General features: G+C 47.2%; 1 protein-coding gene across 1 annotated transcript in view; it reads left to right on the plus strand.

Moving 5' to 3' along the window:
* The window catches only part of Add2 (adducin 2), a 99,114-nt gene that overhangs the window by 27,718 nt on the left and 58,381 nt on the right, over nt 1-13,015 (plus strand). The gene's annotated exons all lie outside the window — the stretch shown is intronic.

A 13,015-nucleotide genomic window follows, 5' to 3' on the forward strand; every position in this document is an offset into this window, starting at 1 on the left:
TACCCATCTAGGTTATACCCTATCCCTGAAGAAAGTCAAGGGGGAACTGGAATTCCATTTGCTGTCTCACTCTTAGACTCTTAGCTTACTTTCTTATGCAGCTCAGAACCATCCGCCCCTAGAATAGTGCCACTCATAGGGGGCAGGGCCCTCCTGCATCCATGAACGATCAAATCCATCCCCGACAGACCAATCTGGTCTGACCATGCCTCAGTAGAGGTTTATCTCTCAGATGACTCTAGGCTGTGCCAAGTTGCAAATCAATGCTGCCTAGGCTCCTTCCTTTGGACGCTCCTGTCCACAGGGCCTTTGCATGTGCTGGTGCTTTGCCCAGCACTTCTCTCTGCTTCCCTACTTACTCTTCCTACAAAATCAGCTCACCTGCCCCTTCCTCAAAGAAACGGTCTACCTGCTTTCAGGAAGAGGCCTGGTTCTCCAACTGACAAGACGCTTTGATGGCTAGATAGCCCATGTTCGAGGAACTGGGACAAAGCCTGGGTGTGCACCAGGCTGCATTAGTGCCTTCATGTTTATATACTCTGTGGTGTTTGCACAATGATGTAATCACCTAGAGACACACTGTTCAGACCAAGCCTCCACCGCAGGATTCAGGCATGGTGGTGGCACATGCCTGTGGACCCCAGCCCACCTGAGGATCATGAGTTTGAGGCCAACCTGAGGTAACTGCTGAGACCCTCCTCCAAAACCCATAAGGGTAGTGAGATGGCTCAGCAGGCAAAGGCGTTTGCCACCAAGCCTTACAATGTGTGTTTGAGCCCCAAGGCTTGCCTGGTAGAACAAGGGAACCAAGTCCTGTAAGCTGTCCTCTGACCTCTACACAAGCACTGTGACATAGTCACAGCACACTCATGCACACATGCTTGAGTACACACACACACACACACACACACACACACACACGGAGAGGAGAGGAGAAAGGACAGGGAGAGAGAATAAGGAACATACTCACCTGTCCTGTTGACAGTTGTGTAACTGTGTTGGTGTTTTAAGCACTGTTCCCCAAACTAAACGAACTCCCACATCTGCTGGGATATTGCCTACCACCATGCTAGCTTTGCCAACTGAATTTTTTCCCTTCTCGGTAAGTAACTGCCAACATCTGGTAATGGAGTTTGTTTCTTTAATATAAGTATTCTGTTGCAGATTGAACAAGCACCTATGCCAATTAAATTGTGTTTGAAAGAAGGTTCTTCTCAATGTATTTTTGATCCTATGAACTGTTCAACTGCAGTGTTAAAGCTTTTCCTCCGCTCTCCCCACTGTCAGCCACCAGGGCTCCGTAATCACCTCAAGTAGTTTTGCTTAGACTGTTACTGTGAGTGTTTTAATTTTTGATGCTCCATGAACTTATGAGCATGAATATTATGTCCTAAATTGCCCAAATTAGGAATTGTTTGATGTATTAAAAATACCCCAAAGTTATACAAATTAAGTCACTCTTGTTATGTCCCATAGGTATTTAGTTAAGATTTTCTCATCAGAAAAACAAGAGTCTTCTTGTCTCATTGAAAAAAAATTATCTGAACACTTTACTTTGGAACAGCTAATAATTTTTACTAAAAAATCAGAGATAGGGGCTGGCAAGATGGCTCAAATGGTAAAGGCACCTGCTACCAAGGCTGCTGACCTGGATTCAGAGGTATCCACTTGGTGGAAGGAGGAAACTAATCCCTGCAAGGTGACCGCTGACCTCCACATGTGTATACCATTGTACACATATACACACTAAATGAATAAATGTATTTATTCATGTATATAAAAGAGTACTGCTCTCAAAAAAAAAAAACCCCAAATTCTAGAATTCATCACCTAAAGTAGGATGTGCCATTTAAAGTTAATCTATTAATTTGTTTGGAAAATGAAACCTTACTTTGAAGAGCCTTGCAAACCTCCCGAGAGTCCTCCTTTAAGTGCCATGCAAACACAACTTCTTGGAGGCTGACACTCTGGGTTGTTTTAATTTAAACCCAGCAAATCGTTCAGAGAGTTAACAGCTTTTTTTTTTTTTAAATGTCACATACTTACTGAAGCCACTTTCTCCCTAGTGAATGACTGATCCTTGTGTGTGAAGTAGCTGCCTTTGTCACACGCACCTGAGGGCGCACATTCAGAAGATGGAATAAAGGTTCAGGGGCAGCCTCTCTCCCTCCGTGCATCAGGCATTCTAGAGCATCTTGTGCTTACATGCAAACCCACACCTCGATGGCGCACTGTTAAGACTGTTGAAGGATGGCTCTGAATTGTTTGCTGGGTGCAGGTCTCATTCTTGTCTTAAGGTGTGATTTTGCTGTGACGTTTTGATCTGCTTAGCCACCAGTCAGTAGAGCCACACCCTTGTCTCTTATTGGATTGTGCTGCCTACAGGCCGTCATAGCATTCAGGAATTTGCTTCTTAAAATACTTTACATATTTGTTTCACTTTTGATGTATGACCGTTTTGCCTGCATGCATGTGTGTGGCCATGTGTGTGCTTGTTGGACCTCCTGGACCTGGGTTATGAGCCATCGTATGGAAGCCGGGAATTGAACTTGGGTCCTCTGCAAGAGCAACGCATGCTCCTGGTCTCTGAGCCATCTCTCCAGCCCTGGCAGTGTTTTTCTTTATCACACTGTTACCGTGCCTGTGAGACAAGAGAACGCATGGTTCCCCACGTGGGCTAAGTTCACGGTAACATTAGCAAACCTGAACAATAGTGTGTGACTTGAATATAATGTTTGGTTCCAACTGCAGCCAAAAACCTCCTTTTTGGGTTCTCTAGAGCAGTTCAGGTGATGTGTGGTGGTGGGACACACAGGAATTTTTAGCCAGCTTTCCTCAGACATGAGGCTGCAGTGTTACAGCCTGGAGGAAGTGGAAGCTGGGGAGACACCGGTGGTAAACATGTGCTTGTCTGTTTTAGCTTCAGCAGCTGGACAGAGATTCCTGCTTCCTGTTTTAGGGCTGCTGCTTTGTTACTATGTTGCAAAGATGTGTTTGTAATCGGTACTGTAGCTTCCATCCACAATTAGAGGCAGAGATGAATGCATGCAGCTTCCCTGCTCCTTTTCTCCACTTACGCAGTCAGAATCTCAGCCAAGGAATGGTGCCACCACTAAGCTATGTCCCCGGTCTCGTTTTACTTTTTAATTTTAAGACAGAATCTCTTCCAACCTGGCCCTGAATTCCTAGGTTCAGGTATTCCTTCCTTCCTCAGCCTTCAGTGGCATAGCTGGGACTACAAATCTGGCAAGATGGCTGGCCTGTGTGTCTTACTGTGTGTGATTAGTCTTGCTAACCGTGACCCCATTAAAGCCTCTGGCAAGGGTAGCAGTTTCCTGCCACCCTGGGATCTCTATGGTGTTGGGGCTCAGCGAGTGAGGGTGGGGATAAAGATTTATTTATCCATTCAGTTTTAGGACATGTATGGGCATGATGTGTGTGCAGAGCCCATGGGGGTCAGAGGAGGCCTTAGGTCCTCTGGCACAGTTGTGAGATGTCATGTAGGTGCTGGGAACCAAACCCCTGACCCTCTGGAGTGTTCCTAACTACTGAACAAATCTCTCCATCCTTCATGTTCGTATTTTATGGGTCAGAAACTGGAAAGGATGGGACTTTGAAGGTGGATGGATACACACTGGGCTGGACGTACACCCTCTTCAACCATACTCTGGCCGCGCTCCTCCTCAGCTAGGTTCTTCTGCGTGGTGGAATTTTAATCAAAGCCTTGAGTATCTCAGAAGGTGCTTATGGCGTAGGACCATGGTGTTTAAATTCAGCGTCAAATATTTGAGTCTCTAGTTGATTCTGATCTTGGTCCCAGAAGAGTGATGGCACCAGCTTCCTTTCTGTGGCCGGGGAGCTTTCTTGGTGACCCTCCCTGCCCTTACACATCTGCTACTTTTCTGCCTGCAGTTAGGTCATTAGTTAACATTTTTTGTTGCTTTTTCTGAAGGACGAAGTTCCTTTGATGCTGTTGTTATTTGAGGCAGGCTCTCATGTGACAGGAGCTAGCCTCCAACTTTCTATATAGTCTAAGGTGACCTCGAACCGTGATCTTTCGTCACCTCCCAAATGCTGGGACTCCAGGATTGCCCAGCACCCCTGTTTTATGCAGTGCTGGAATGGAACCCATTCCTTTGCTTAACCCCTTCTATGTTAAGGCTGGGGATGGCTTGCAAAGGAGGCAGGAACTCACTATGTTTATATTTAAAAGCACACAAACAAACAAACACCCACAAACAGCCAAAAACCCACAATCAAAGCACACAAACAAAAACACACAAACAAACAAAAACACACAAACAAGCAAAAACACACAAACAGCCAAAAACCCACAATCAAGCAAAAACACACAAACAAAAACACACAAACAAGAAAAAACACACAAACAAGAAAAAACACACAAACAAGAAAAAACACACAAACAAGAAAAAACACACAAACGAACAAAAACCTTAGACAAAAATAGACAAAAAAGGAGGGGGGTCAAACAAAATCCCCATTCTCCCCATGGACAATACCTTTTCTAGAATGAAAAAGCATTGATAAAGTGTTCTGTTCGTTTAGCTGACATTTTCCTGGGTTGTGTGTTGAAATTTATTACTATAATGCCAACATTCACTATGTATCTTGCTAAGCCATCTGTCAGCTGTTTGATGTTGTCCTGTGAGAATGGATGTGATGGGGAGGGGCTTTAGTGGTTAGTCAGACTCTGTACTGCCTGCCCTCTTCCCCCAAGCTCTGTAATCCTTGAAGGGCTGACAAGCATATTAATGAGGTCTATTATCTGTGATTTTTATCTGATTTCCAATGTGGGTTTGTATACACAGTCAAACATTAAAAATTATCTGGTATGCAATTATTCAATTTTTATTATAGGATTTACTTTTGGGGGCAGGGTTACACTTTGTAGCATAGACTAGCCTTGAACTCACAGCAGTCCTCTTGTCTCAGCCTCCATATTCCAAGGATTAGAGGTATGGACCATTTGGCTCCTTTTCTCTTTTTTTGAAAAGGAATTTCTACTATATGTCCCAGGCTGGCTTTGAACTAGAACCTACTGCCTGTGCCTCCCAAGTGCTATAGGACAGGCATGTAGCAGCACATCCAACCACAGGATCTAATCTGTGCTCCAGTAGAAATGCTGTAACGCAGAGTTTAGCTTCCTATTTATCCAGCTGATCATTTGTAATCACATCCTGTGACTTCACTGTGCTCCACGTGAACTTTATCCCCCCCCCCCCATCCCTCTTGTCAGAGTCTGTTCTCATTAAAGTCGTCAGACGTGGCATGACAGACCCCGCTGTCCTGACAGAAAGGGGTGTGAGAGATGGGCTCAGAGATAATATGGCACAAAGTGCTCTGGCTTTTAAATGAACAGCTGCCTCCTCATAGTGGGAAGGTGGCTAAGCTTTCTGGTGGTGGAGGCTTTGTCTGAGCTGGGAGGCAGCCTGGGGTGGGGGAGGGTGGAGGTGGGAGTGGGGACAGCACAGCTTCCCCTCCAGCCAGGAGCTGCCTCTTTGCTGAGTGGAGAAGGATGAGTGCCTTTTCAGATGCTGTTCCTGCCCCTCCTCCTTTCTAATGACTCTTGTAGTATCATCCTTTGTTTGCCTTTTGGCTCTGAGGTATATAATACTAGCCCTTATTCCTGGAGTTACCATGAGCTGTGCTTTCAACGTGTGAGTTGACATCGGGTTTTAACTGAAAAATCTGTATGTGTAGAGGTGGGTCATAGACTATCATTCAGACCCCATCCTAACTGGGAGCATTTGAAAGATTCTCTCTTTGTTTACACTTATTGGGAATGTCTCTAAGCAGTATTGTTTTTATTTTTTAATTTTACTCCAGTTTTTATTATGTGTATGTCTGTGTATGGATATATGCCCGTGTGTCCTGGTGCCACTGGAGGCCAGAGCTGTCAGATTCCCCTGGAGCTGGAGTTGTAGGTGATTGGTCAGCCTGATATGGATGCCAGGAACTGAACTCGGCGAGAACCACTGAGCCATCTCTCCAGCCCCAGAAGTACTTGTCTTTTAAAGGCTTCAGAAGTTAAGTTACAGAAACAACTGGGCTAGAAACCAAGCTTTGCACTAGATGTGTCAAGCCTGGGGGCTCAGCTCCACTGCTGTGGTTCTGATCAAGCCCTAAAAGCCTGGGCATGGGTCTCAGTTCGCCGGAGTTCTGCTCAGACACCTGTATTCCAATGAAGCTGGGATTCTCGGCTTTGTCACAGGAAAAAAAATCAGGATGAACTATTATGAATAGAGTTGGAGTTTATTAAGAGATTCTCAACATGGATTTAAATAGAGGTGTGAGGGGGAGCGAGGCCCTTTGAAAAAAGAGCGTTGCACACTGTAGTGTGGGTGTGGGCTTCTCAAGATTCTGAGTCTTAGCAGTAATTTCAGAGGCTCTGGAAGCACATCATATCATCAGAGGGCTTCTAAGGTCCTCGTCCTAATTTTATCTCCTTTTCTATCCTCTCAGTGCTGGTGGCCAGCATTCTCAGGGAGAAGAGGGGAGCAGCCTCCTCAGGGAGACAGGGTCAGAGCAGTGGATTTTGAGGGCTATAACCATTTCAGGTCAGAACCAGATATGAGGTTTTAGAGCAGAGATACCGTGGAGAAGACTGCAACTCCATAAGGCAAAACCATGGGCCACAGAGCTGGAGAAGTCCCCCGGTTCAGAGCATGTACTGCTCTTGCAGAGGACAGAACCCAGCACTCATGCTGGACAGCTCACAGCTGCCTGTATCCTCAGGTCCAGGGAGAGCTGAAGCCTCTGGCCTCCATGGGTATCTGCGCGCGCGCGCGCGCGCGCACACACACACACACACACACACACACACACACACACACACACACCCCACACCACACCACACATACACATAATTCAAAATGAATTTTTTTCAAAAATAAAGATGTCATGGTTCACATGGATTCCCTACAAGGGGTAAGATGTGTCATTTACTGCCAATGGATTCCTGTGAGACTAAACTGGAGTGTGTGTGTTTGTGTGTGTGTGTGTGTGTGTGTGTGTGTGTGTGTTGGAGGTGTGTGTGTGAGGTGTGTGTGTGTTGGAGGTGTGTGTGTGAGGTGTGTGTGTGTTGGAGGTGTGTGTGTGTGTTGGAGGTGTGTGTGTGTGTATTGGAGGTGTGTGTGTGTGTGTGTGTGTGTGTGTGTGTGTGTGAGAGAGAGAGAGAGAGAGAGAGAGAGAGAGAGAGAGAGAGGGGTGGAGGTCATACTACTGGAAGATCATATGCACTTAGGCCCTGTTCAGTGTGTGTGTGTGTGTGTGTGTGAGAGAGAGAGAGAGAGAGAGAGAGAGAGAGAGAGAGAGAGAGAGAGAGAGAGAGAGAGAGGTGGAGGTCATACTACTGGAAGATCATATGCACTTAGGCCCTGTTCAAACATTCTTATTTGAAACATCTGTATGGAGACGGCATGTTTTCTCCATGTTAGCAATTGTCACAGCAGGTGTCAATTGTGTAAGAGTTGTTGACACTCAGCTGGTGACTGAGGGGCTCCTTTCTCTCCTCTTGTCCCCTTAGTAGTCTCCCCATCTCTCTGTCTGCCCCACAGGAACATACCTCTATAAACACAAAGGACAACATGGAGGAACGATACGGACGGCAGTGAGGGCAGAGACCACCTGGGGCTGGCTAACTGGGATCTGATCTCTCTGGGTCTACAGAAGAGAGGAACTGTAGCCAGCATTGTCAGGGAGAAGAGGGGAGCAGTCTCCTCAGGGAGACAGGGCCAGAGCAGGGGATTTTGAGGGCTTTGACCATTTCAAGTCTCCTCTCCTGAATTATATGTCTATACGCATTTTGATGGATAGTTTTATGTCAACTTGACACAAGCTATAAAATCATCGAGAGGATCATCTGAGAGGAGGGAAACTCAATTAAGAAAATGCCTTCAGGGGTGGAGAGATGGCTTAGCAGTTAAGAGCACTGACTGCTCTTCCAGAGGTCCTGAGTTCAATTCCAGCAACCACATGGTGGCTCACAGTCATCTGTAATGAGATCTGATGCCCTCTTCTGGTGTGTCTGAAGACAGCTACAGTGTACTCATATGAATAAAATAAATCTTTAAAAAAGAAAATGCCTCCATGAGTTAGGGCTTCACATAGCCTGTAGGGGGTTTACATGAGTAGTGATTGGTGGGGGAGGGCCCAGCCCATGGTGGGTGGTGCCATCTCTGGGCTGGTGGTCCTTGGTCCTATAAGAAGGCAGGCTGAGCAAGCCATGGAGAGCAAGCCTGTAAGCAGGACCCCTCCACGGCCTCTGCATCAGCTCCTGCCTCCAGGTTCCTGCCCTGACTGCTTTTGATCATGAACTGTGAGTTAAATAATTCCTTTTCTGCCCAACCTGCTTTTGGTCATGGTGTTTCATCACAGCAATAATAACCCTAACTAAGGGATTCTAGGAGACTATGACCCTGTGTATCTTCAAAGTCACATTGTTTAAGTAGTTACTCGTGTGTGTGTGTGTGTGTGTGTGTGTGTGTGTGTGTGTGTGTGTGTGTAGGCCGTAGGTTGCCACCAGGAGTCTTCCTCATTCACTTCCCACGTTTTATTGTGGCAGGTCCTCTTGCTGAACCTGGAGCTCCCAGTTGCAGCTAGGTTAGCTAGCCAGTTTTCCCAGAGATCGAACCCCTGTCTCTGCTCCCCAGGTTCTGGGATTAAAGAGGTCACCACAGTTCTGGGATCTGAAACCAGTCCTCATGCATGCAGTGCTAATGCATTATCTACAGAGACGTCCCCAGCTCTTACTTTAAAATAAATAAATAAAAGTATAAAAAAAGGTTTTTCTAAGTTAAGGAATACAGTAATAAGATCTTCAGGACTGAGTAACTCTGGAAGTTATACAGTAGGCGAAATTACTGACCTGTCTACGTGGTGGTGGCAGACATCAAAAAACTGCCATCATAAAGCGGGAGAGAAATTTTACAAAGATGCTTAAAGATCCTCAGGTTGCCTAGGCAACTGGCCCTTCCTGTCCTCTTGGCTGGCACAATACATAATGCAGAGTGTGAGTAGCCCCCAGGGAAATGGCTGCTGTTGTATTTATTCAGCCGCTCTGCCCCACACCAGTCCAGCTCCGCCTGGACCTCTGCCCTCGGATCCTCTGTTTCATTCATGTCCACTTCCTTCCCACCAGAGGCCCTCAGCATCTGTTTGACCACTCTCTGCCTCTCCACTCGCTACCCTGGCTGTTTTGACATCCACTTGGCTTTGTGCCCTGTGCCCTGTGCCCTGTGCAGGTTCCATGTCCTGGAGGAGGAGGGCCAGGCCTGTCTTGGGTTTGGAAAGTGGAGGAATGGAGAGAAGGGGGGGACGGGTCCACGAGGAAAATGAGAAACCGGATGAGTTCTTGACATTTGCTTCCCTATTCTGAGGTTCCAGTAGGAGCAACCGAGAAAAGGAGAAGAACGAAAGTGTGGATGGGCCCCCGGGTGGACAGGGATTGGAGGAGGGTTACAGCCAGGACAAGGCCCATGGGTAGCTGGCTGTGGAATGCCTCGCTCGAGTGGGAAGTGGAAAGGAGATTGTCAAAAGCCCTGCCTGCCTTCTGTTCCTTGGAGTATTGTAACTGTTCTAGCAAAGGAGTCAGACTTTTAAATTTTGGGGCTGCAGCAACTGTGTTCCCATGACAACGGCATCCTCTCAGGACCAATCCAGGTGCATGTCTGCCTAATTAAAGGCTAGCCCTTCTAGGCAAAGAGTCGTTTTCTTTTCCATTAATCATTATGCAAATTTCCTCCCAAAGCCCTGCTGCCAGCAGGAAGACCCTTCCCTTCCCTGCTCAGGTGTCTCTCTGACTTCTTGGCGCTGACAAAAAATGATGGGTATTGTCTTTATTAGGAAAAAATCACGAAGCAGCCATGGTATGAGACGATACTGGGAAAGCTGCATGGTGCACTGGAGAAAGCCACATAGACATGCTTAGGATTCCGGAGACGAAATCTTCCTCAAGTCATTTCTCAGGATCACTTCCAAATTCTGCATCACTTCTTCCTCCTTCCCTCTCTGCTTCCCTCCCTCCCTTCCTTTTTATAGTATCTAATGGAGCCCAGGCTATCCCCACCCCCTTTTCATATTCCTGCCTCTGCCTCCAAAGTGCTGGAATTCCTGCCACCATGCCACCATCCCCCCCATGTCCCCAGGCCCCCATGCCACCATGCTGCTATGCCAGGCTATGTCTAAACTTTCTTAATGTAGCTGGTAATGATCTTCAGATCCTCCTGCTTCCGCTTCTCTGGTACTGGTATTACAGACGTGACCCACCACACACAGTATATGCAGTGCTGGAGACTGAACCCAGCACTTCATGCATGCTAGGCAAGCACTCTGCCAACTGAATTACAATCCTAACTCCAAATTCTGAACACGTCTGCAGGCAACGTTGTCTCATTGCCCAGAATAAGAGTTGATAAACTCATAAAGACTCAGTACATCCAGTCAGCCTCAGTGCTTACTCTTCCAAAGTTGTGTAGTATGGGAAGATGGGTCAGCATGGGATTTTTCAGGGCTCTTGGCATAAAAGGATAGATGTAATGTGTATCACAATGGGGCTAACACAGGGCTGGGGTCTGAAAAGGAGACCCTTTAGTGGACATTAAAGTGAATGGTAAAGAAAAAGTCAAACACTGGCCCGCCCAGGATGTTCAGAGGGCAAGTACATACATGCCACCTAGTGATGGGAAATGATCCCAGAAATGTGTGTTTGACATGTTTATCATGTGCCAGCATCAGACAGCACACATATGCACTCCTGGACAGTACACACTGCCAATATCCGGCCTCTCAAAGCAGCCAACCCGCACAACATGGAGACGCCACAGTACTGAACACACAGTGCTGAATATCTGTGTATCTAGACCATAGCGTAGACCTGAAGTTGGTCACTGGTAGAAATATGATCAGAAGGTACACCACTGGGATTCAGAATCAAGCAAAGACCCCCTCACAGCCTCCTTTACCTCCTCCCCTGCACCTACATTGCATGAACACATTCCCACTCCTGGCTGGCTGCCAGCAGCCATCTTACCACTGCCCTGCCTTCTACTCCTTTCCATCCACCCCCTCCTCCTCCGTTGTTATTAGTAACACTGGCTTTCCTCTCCTTTCCTATTACATCTTCCACGACTCCTGAGTCTCTGAGAACCTCATGGATCAGTGTTTTGATCTCAAAGATCTCTCCTGGCCACACCCTCCCCCCTACAAAGCAGTGGCTTCAGCCCATTGGTGGATGCCATGGCTAAGGCTCCCATTTAGGGAGTGTTAGGCTGGGTGTTTTGGAGAGAGAGCACTGAATGGTAAATCCTGCTTCTTTAGGTCACTCTTGGTAATGCAGGTCCCGGTTCCTGCGCTGGTAAAACTGCTGTCCTTGGTTCCAGACTCTTGCCTTTCTGTGTAAAGACGTTCATTTCCCCGAGGGTTATCTGTGTGCAGCCCATGTACACGCCTGCTGGGCTGTCCCAGGAGCTGCTGTTCCTGCAATATGCTAGGCCTTTTGCTAGCAAAAGGGTCTCAGAGTGCAGGGGAGTGGTGGTGAAGAGATGGCGGGCTCCCAGGAAGGGTGGGCGGAGGCTCCATGGAGGCAAATCTGAGGCTTTCTAATTCTAGAGCTAAGAGCAGACTGGTTTCCTTGACAACCGAGCTAAAGTCTGCTTGTCTGCTGCTTGGGATGAGCTTTTGTGTATCTACCGAAAGCTCTGGGACTTGGGGACAAGAAGCAGCCATTTCTGGAGATGTGCCAAGCCTTTTGTATTAACAATACTTAAAACCTTCCCAGGTGGCCTGGGGACATCCGTTATGTAATCTGTGCATTGGGAATCTAGGCATAGAATCTTTCTACCATATTGCCCCTGATCCTTAATCTTATTTTTTTTTAACCATGCCAGTCACAGCTCTTTGATACCATGCTTTACAATGTCACTTACCAAAAGCATCTTTTCCTTCCTCAGCTGACAACTGTGTATGACAAACGACATTCGGCAAGCTGGCCTGGCCTCACACCTGTGCTTATCAGGTGGCATCCTCAGACAAGGCTTAGGGGGCAAACCCTCCTTCTTGGTACAAACCAGAAGTTTCAGGCACAGTACTGCCCCATTAGCTTAGTGTGGAGGTAGGGCACCATGGCGGTGACACATCTTGGGAAGTGGTTTGGTATTTAATTCATAGGTGCTTCCCTTCCTAGGCATTAATAAAAGCCTCTTCTGGAAGCATTCATGGATCACAGGAAGAGGCAATCAGCAGAGATTTCACATTGCCTGCAAGAGCAACATCTGCTTCAGGGAAATATTCTGCAGACTCAGAGCCCGTGGCAAGGCTCAAGGAGATGACTTCAGACCTCAGGTTCAGAGAACTACCATTTGTCATATGTGTGCCACGTTTCTTCTGTGTCGGTGCACTGGATATCTGAATGCCAAGTGACACAGATGGGAACTGTGAACGAGTGGCTGTGATGAGAGTGGAAATAATTAGCAGGGGACAGTGGCTTCAGACAAATGTGTCACCTGCAATGTACACACCAAACCAGAACCTTCTCTAACAGGCCCCTCAGGGAGTCCTGCTTCTTGTGACAGTCACAGCTCCAGGGCTCTAGTGTGTCTGACTCATTACTGGGGGTTGGATGACCGAGGCATCTAAAACCCTTTACACAATTCCTTTGTCCCTTCACATTCCAGAAAGCCATTGACTGCCCAAGAAAAATATTGGACTTATGAGTCTAGATGGGGCTTAAGTTGGCAATTATTTGGTCTGGAAGAGACGCTTACCCCAGGGCTCTGCTGCTCTTACTAGACAGGACCCTGCTCCCTAACTGACCTTCTACCTCCCTCAGGGCCACCTGAAGATGGCTCTATCTGGGAGTCAGGGACCTGGCTCCCTGTTGTCTGTATGTCCCATGCCTTTCCCCTTGACACAAAAGCTTCCAAGTGCCTGCTTGGCACCCTGGATCTATGAGACATATGTATACCTGGGTCTAATGACTCCCAGTTGGACAGAAGTT

Source organism: Rattus norvegicus, chromosome 4 (genome assembly GCF_036323735.1).
Source record: "Rattus norvegicus strain BN/NHsdMcwi chromosome 4, GRCr8, whole genome shotgun sequence".
Classification (NCBI taxonomy): Eukaryota; Metazoa; Chordata; class Mammalia; order Rodentia; family Muridae; genus Rattus; species Rattus norvegicus.